Source organism: Scylla paramamosain, chromosome 15 (assembly GCF_035594125.1).
Source record: "Scylla paramamosain isolate STU-SP2022 chromosome 15, ASM3559412v1, whole genome shotgun sequence".
Lineage (NCBI taxonomy): Eukaryota > Metazoa > Arthropoda > Malacostraca > Decapoda > Portunidae > Scylla > Scylla paramamosain.
The window spans coordinates 21,038,777-21,046,827 of NC_087165.1; the positions used below are offsets into that span (position 1 = coordinate 21,038,777).

Consider the following 8,051-nt stretch of genomic DNA (forward strand, 5'->3'; position numbering starts at 1 on the left):
CAGCTGTAAAGGTTTTCTGTCACACAGAGCTATGAAGGTTGTGGGGGGACAGTTTAGTTCCTCATTTCCAATGGTTCGCAGAGTGCCCAAAGGTTCTCCACTAAGCCTTTTTTTTTTTTTTTTTTTTCATTTACAATGGTAAATCACATTTCAGCAACTCTATTATCAAACACTAAATTATTTGCTGATGACTTAAAACTGTATCTCTTGATAAGGTTTCATAACCTCTCCTCACTGTTGCATGGCACTAGCACAGCCATTGATTCTTTGATTGGAGTTACTAAATCCTGGGATGTAAAGATTAATGCAGATAAAACCAAGATCATGAGCTTTGGTGCCAAACTTTGACAGTCTTACGATCTGGGTCATTATTCAGCATATATTGTTAAAAGCAAACACTTGTGTCTTGGTCCTGTTGCTGTAGAACATGGTGTAACAACTGACTCAACATTAAGATTCTATACCCATATTCGTTCCTTGGTGTCAAAGGGTGCAGGATTGGCCAATTCTTTAGTGGAGGCCACTTTGTGTCAGTTTTCTACCTTCATGACTAAGCTGTTTACTACCCATATATACCCACATCTTGAGTTCGCATCTGCTGCTTGGAATACAGGCTGTGCTACTAATTTGACTCTTGGAATGTTCAGAGATGATGGACTAAGCAAATCATTGGATTTTATGATATGCCTTACAGCAGGGGTTCTCAATCTTTTGCAAGCTGGGCCCTCATAAAGCTGGTTCAATGCAGCTGGGGCCCCCCCTCCTCCCTGCACCACCCACTCAACCCACTCCCCAATTATGTCACCATAGACAGACAGATAGAATCACATACATAGATAGAATCAGATAGATAGATAGATAGATAGAGGGAGGGCATAACACTTGCATCTCCTTTGTACTAATAACCAGTGAGTCTGATTTTTTCCCCTCCTGTCCTGTGTTCACATCTCCCCAGTTGAGAACCACTGCCTTACAGTCAAAGCTTTAAACCTTTATTCTGTGAAAGGAAGACTACAGCATGCCAACCTGATTAGGTGTTAGAGGTTTTTCAATGACATATCTACTACAACCCATCAAGGGCCCTGCAAGAAGTATCACAAGAGGCCACAAGTTTAAGATATTTGTTCCCCACCCAACTTGTTTTGCCAGGCACAGATTTTTCTAGGTATGTGTGGTGAGACTGGAATACAGTTCCAACTGAGATGGCAGAAGCAACTAATCTCAATAGTTTTAAGAAGGGACTTAATGACTTCATAGGAGACATTGTTTGATTTTTTTTTTTTAGGTGGTTTTATTATATCTTATGTTCTATTTTATTTGGGCTTATGGCACACTTTCCAGTTGAAACTCTTAGTAATTGTTGTCTTAGTTGTTGTTTCTGAGACTGTTGTGCTAGCCACTATGGGATTCCCTCTTAGGAAACCCAATCAGGTAAGAACCTATACCTCAAGACAACCTGTCCGTGCGACTACAATAAGACTTGATGGAATGTTGCAAATTTGTCATCAACCTTACCCTTGTCCTCTCACAGACTTTCTATTTCTCAATAAAACACAAGCAAGTAGATCCAGTATGCTGTCTAATACCTTACTTTTTACAGCACACAATCAGCACATCACACACTTGCATAAAATCAAATTCAACATCCACTGCATTATAAACTCTGCCTTGGAGTCCCTCTCTAAGAGGGAACCAAAAATACCTTTAGATTAGACCATCCCCAAGGTGATAAAATGATGTATCCTGGATCCTCCAACTTTCTTTAAAAGTACCGACATCCCACAACACATGGTCTCAGGTCAATATCCAATATGTGGAAGATATCTCTTGGTAGCATAATTAACCTTCCCAAAGGATCTTTGGGAATAGCTGATAACTATCACTTTTCTCCAGTGTTATTTCCTGTGTTACAGAGGTTATCTAGGTTATCAACCATGAGCTGCATCCAAGTAAAAAATTGTTGGTTTGGAATTAAAATATAACTTGGGAGTAACAAGACGATTGCCGATTCAACAAAAATTTCATAATCTCGAAATGGCGACTCCTGCATTGGACACCATCTAAAGTAAATTCCGAAGAACAATTGTCGGGACATATGCAAAGATCTTGGTTGAGAATACCTATAATGGGTAAATTATATTATGCCTAGAGTTACTGTAAGGTATTTTTGGAAACAACCAGTACCATCAACAATGCACTGCGATGTTTCCTTAATACAGAGACTAAAGATTTACTTTGCCTGCGACATGAGAACCAAAGTCACCTGGTTCACCTCTTCGCCAGGTAGAGAAAGTAATCAGTTTGTAAACAAATCATGTCCTTTCCTTTACAACACTCCAAGTCGGTCTTCTATCACTACTTGCTGATTAACACATATGGCACTTTTCCTCCAAGACCACATTGTTTTTTCTACTTACAGTCATTTCATACATGGATTAATTGGGGTGTGTAGGAGGCCGGTCAAATAACAGGACCTCCGTAGGTGGAGGCGTCGCAATACCCGATGTTATTGTGGCGCACCGGCCGCGAGGGGGCATCACCAGCACCACCAGCCTCCTTCCTCCCGCCAAACATAAACTGCTTTCTCAGACGTCCTCCTCCTTCCCCCTTTTTTTTTTTTTTTTCTTCCAAAAATATAAACTACTTTCTCACAATCATTCTTCGCCTCTTTTCCTGTTTCCTTAGTATCAATGGTTGGTCCTGTGTATGTCTTTTTATTATTATTCTATTTATTTATTTATCTACTTATCTTTATTTATTTATTTATTTATAGCTTTTTGCCTCCGTCTCATTCTTTGTCGCCTCTTAGATCTTTTCTCAACAAGCGGTTCCCATTCTCCTGTAATTGGTTCCCCATCTCTTCGTACTAAATAATCAAAGTATCTCAATTTTAATAATTTAATTATACATTATAATCCTGTCTTCACATATAAATGCTTTTCATAAATGTCCCCTATGTGAAATACCCACTGCCGATCCAGACATTCTTATCCCCATTCTTTCCAGTTCCCTTTCTTCTATCTTACGTTTATTCTTGATAGATAATTACTGGTCATGCTATTGCTTTATGTTCCTTCACCTTCAGTATTTGATATTCTCTGAGGCTAACCAGGCATCTCATTCACACGCATATGTTTAATATTTACATCGTTTAGATGATATTATGGAATGTAAAAACTGATCCACTTAAGATTGGGATCTTACAGACCCACATCCATTCACATTACACCATACAATACAAGGACCTAATGCATGAAATGAAAAATGGAATATCTATTGCAGTGGTTCTTAAAAAAAAAAAAAAAAAAAAAAAAAAATTTCACTTCAGAAGTTCAGATCCCTATGATAAAGTCCTGCATTACTGACATTCTCAGCTCCAATCCTTTTCATTGCAAACTGATTGATCTGCAATCATACGATGCTTAAAGATTTTATAGTTTGAACTTAACATAATACAACAAACCTTTCGCCCCGACGGTCGTCAAGCTGACACCAACGCCTGCTCCGCCTGTCTGTTATCATGGTGTGTTTCCGGCCTTTACCCGTCATGAACGTGTCGCAGTTACTTGGCTATCCCAAGGTAAGTAAAATATAGCCTCCTTCGGCTACCCTGACTTGGGATCTTTATACACAGGTGAAATCTACACAGGGATCCTTCCTCTCAAAAAAAAAAAAAAAAAAAAAATACTAAGAGACCATGATAAATGCATTAATAAATAAATCGATGATAAGTAAGCAAACCAGGTAATAGGTGCTGCGGATTAACTTAAAGGATCTTTCCCTCGCAGTTAGGAGGTTCTAATTTTTAGACGAGTCGTAGACGATCATACAGAGCCCACCTGCACGCCAAGTCTTGTCGCTGTGATGGTTGCGGCGAGTGATATGTTGCTATAAATGACTATGTTTTCAATATGTGGAGTTTTATTCTAATCGCACTATCGTGTTCGTGAGAGTTTTTCCTTCTTAATGAAATAATATATTTCAGCATTCAATGATTAACTGTTGAAAATAGCGGGCATAAGTAAAACATGTTAAAGCATTGTTTTAACATGTTTCACATTTCAACTCGTCGCAATACCATTTTCTTTTTTGTTTTGTCAAGTTTTTACAATACATCTTGATTTTACAGTCACTGCTAAATCTGATGGTGTCAACCAAAACTGGTTAAGCAGTTTATGAAGTGAGTCATGGCATATAATTCTCGCATTTTGCGTGGTCGATAAATCGAGCGGTGGGTCTGACGAAGAAATGTTATGAAATAAGAAAGATGCGCCGTCAAAAGTTATCAGCTAGCAAGTGTTTCCGAGACTGAAATAGCAATTTTTGGCATGCGATGGACACGAAGAGGTGCTCTTGGCCAAATCATCAGGAGCGGTGGGCTGTAGATGATGTCTGTAGCAAAGCCTACAAAAGGTAGTTGAGCCTTCCATCACCAGAATCTTATGCACTTCGTATTTCTGCCCGGAACCATGCCAAGTCTTTTCTCCAACTAGCCAAAAACTCCTTCATTAACAGAAAGTGTTAAAATCTTTCAAGATCTAACTCCAATCGTGACTTCTGGCATCCAGCCAAAAACATCTCCAATAGCTCATACCGCTCTTTTAGACAGGGTGAAATCAAAAGCTTTTCGTCTCATCATCTCCTCTCCTCTAATTGATTGTCTTCAGCCTCTTTCTCATCGCCGCAGTGTTGCGTCTGTAGTAGCTATCTTCTACCGCTATTTTCATGCTAACTGCTCCTCTGACCTGCTAACTGCATGCTTCTTGTGCTCCCGAGGCTTCGCTGCACAAAACTTTCTTCTTTCTCTCACTCCTATTATGTCACCCTCTCTAATGCAAGAGTATTCTCAATCATTCATCCCTTTCTCTAGTAAACTCTGGTACTCTCTTCCTGCTTCCTGCTCTGGTACTCTCTTCCTGCTGGTACTCTCTTCCTGCTTCCTATTAAAACCTGACTGTATAAACAACTGTGGTCTTTGAAAACAGGATACGGACCACAGACATCGTACTGAACCCTTTGGAGATGGTTTGTATTTCCGCTTTCCTGCGACTTGAACTCCTTCAAGAGGGAGGTTTCAAGACACTTATCCTTCAATTTTTGACTACTGTTTCGGACCCTATTCGGGGACCGGCATCTCAGTGGGTTTTTTTTTTTTTTATCATATTTTTGTCATACACACACACACACACACACACACACACACACACACACACACACACACACAATACTTATACTGTAGAAGTTCTCTTTACTGGAGACGAGAGAGAGAGAGAAAGAGAGAGAGAGAGAGAGAGAGAGAGAGAGAGAGAGAGAGAGAGAGAGAGAGAGAGAGAGAGAGAGAGAGAGAGAGAGAGAGAGAGAGAGAGAGAGAGAGATTCAAAGTATATGTACAGAAACTACATATATGAACAATAATGGGCTGCATCACTATTATGGACCTGTGTATAAATGTGGGTATTTCGGTGTTTCATTTGTTTATTTATTTACTTATTTATTTGTTTATGTTACATGTGTATTATTTATTTATTTAATATATTTGTCTATTTAATTCCTATTTATTTATATTTTATTCATCCATCTATTTATGCATGTATTTATGTGTGTATTTACTTATCGTTATTTTGTTTTATTTATTTTTTTGGGGGAGAGAGGTATACCGATATTCTTTTTCATGAACTACTCACTGTTGCTCTCTCTGAACCAAGAATATTTTGCGGCAGTCATTGAATCCTTATAAATTAAATTTGTTTCTTACTCTTGTATTGAAAGATGGTTTGTTCAATTTTCAGCCTTAATGAGAATAGACCTCACAATACGTAACTCAAATTTTGAAATAATACAGCTGTCTGTCTATATAGTATTATTTGTGTGTGTGTGTGTGTGTGTGTGTGTGTGTGTGTGTGTGTGTGTGTGTGTGTGTGTGTGTGTGTGTGTTTAGAGGTTTGTGATGATAACAATAGCACACAATTAAAAGTTACTGATATAGACAGATAACCATCACCACCTACACCACAATAGCCGCCACCTTCACAACGTCCATCAACGTCGGGCATTATAACGAGGAATGCTGTTAATGTATGTAGTATAACTTACCTTACATCTACGTTTTTTCTCTACTAAAAAGCAAAGTAGCCATAGATAGATAGATAAATAGAGAGAGAGAGAGACTGATAGACGGACTAGGAAAGGAAGGAATAATAACTAAATAGCTAGGAAGAAGAGTTAAGTGAATTCCCGATCACAGAGGCCTATAGAGCTACATCTTTCTACATTTGTAAGTATACTCTCTCTCTCTCTCTCTCTCTCTCTCTCTCTCTCTCTCTCTCTCTCTCCCCATTAGTACGTCCATCACTGCTTTATTTATCATAATACACTATCTTTATAAGTCTTTTATCACTCCTTATCATTTAATGAGGTATCTGAAGTTAAGGCTTTGTTAATTCGCCCTCTACGACCATTTTGAAGGCTAGAAAGATGATTTTTCGAGTTTTATTTTTCTAATGATGATGCTGAATCCTTATTAAACTATCATTAGCATCACGAAAAACACACTTGAAAACCAGTTTGTGAATGCGGGCCCTGACAGTCCGTTGAAGTAAGCCGAGATAAGACACTGACACATATGGAAATATGATGGTTTCTCTGAAGATACGTGGATGCATAACCTTCTATTCAAAAAGGTGGGAAAAAAAAAAAAATCATGTAAATAGTAACTGAGCTCTGTGCTAAGCTGATCACTAACAGGGAAAGAATTACCAAACACCTTTTTCTCTTAATCTCATAATAATAATGATAATAATAATAATAATAATAATAATAATAATAATAGAGAAAATAAGAATAAAAGCCATGTTGAAACAAGCAGAGATAAAGAAAGTGGCTGTGAGATGGTTTAAGTAAAGGCCCCGGTACAAATATGCCACATTGAGGCCCTATAATTAAACTAATCTAAAAATAATAATAAATAAACAAATAAATAAATAAATAAACAGTAACACACAAGAAACAGGTAATTGAATGAATGTGGTTGTTTAAATACAAGAATTCAAACATGTTTCACAAAACCCTTGAGAGAGAGAGAGAGAGAGAGAAAGAGAGAGACTCGTCCTTTAGACCTTATTCAGAAACACTTTGCTCTCTCACTTCGACTGTTTTTTAAAGGTCACGGAGATAATTAAGTAATTAAGTCAAGTATTTCTCCCGTTAAGATGTAGAAATTTTGTTATTCTGTCAAAATTCTGTACCTTTAACAAGATGTTATGACAGTCATTGGGTTTTCGAGTGTTTTTATGACTGTATTGAAAATGTATTAAATATTTTCATGACCGATGGGAAAAACACCTATTAAAACCTGACTGTATAAACAACTGTGGTCTTTGAAAACAGGATACGGACCACAGACATCGTACTGAACCTTTTTGGAGATGGTTTTCACAGCATCCTATGATTTTGCAACGTGTCTTCCCTGGTTAGGTCGGCATCTCCTGTAACAAGAAGGCAGTTGCAGCAGGACGACTGGCCACCTCTCACGCCCACGTCTCCTTCCTAATTCACGCCAGTCTGTCATACATCAAATCTGAAGTCAACTCAGCTGCATTCTCTCTCACCCTTAATCACCTTGCTGATATAGTGGCACGGGGATCTCACTCCGTCACCACGTCACAGCTTCATGGCAGGAGCCACTACGCCGCCCATCCAGAGGACCTGTCAACCATCACGTATTTGCAAAGACTCCGCCTTGGCTACCAGTGCAAAAACTAAATGCTTCACACAAGTCCCTTTACCCTTGTGCCCATTGTCTGGAGGAGGGTGCCGACCCTCTCCAACACTACATGCTGCATGTCCAATCACTTACAATCTATGCTAGCAGCCCAGCAGGTCATTGACACCACCTTATCCACACTGACACATACTTGTTCCATGTATGTACCCGCCACCTCGATGAATCGCAACCTCATCTGGGACGAGGTCTAAGCTAGTCCGTGCTTCCCAATTTGGAGAGAGAGAGAGAGAGAGAGAGAGAGAGAGAGAGAGAGAGAGAGAGAGAGAGA

General features: G+C 38.9%; 1 protein-coding gene across 3 annotated transcripts in view; it reads right to left on the reverse strand.

Annotated features, from left to right (window-relative positions):
• Positions 1–3,517, reverse strand: part of LOC135107633 (terminal uridylyltransferase 7-like) — a 43,701-nt gene extending 40,184 nt beyond the window's left edge. The window contains exon 1 of one of the 3 annotated variants that reach the window (XM_064017703.1): positions 3,464–3,517. The gene's annotated coding sequence lies outside the window, so the exon portion shown is untranslated. Of the gene's footprint in view, positions 1–2,417; positions 2,577–3,463 lie in introns of those variants that run through there. The other 2 variants (XM_064017701.1, XM_064017702.1) reach the window with 2 other exon arrangements.
• Between the last annotated feature and the right edge of the window lie 4,534 nt (positions 3,518–8,051).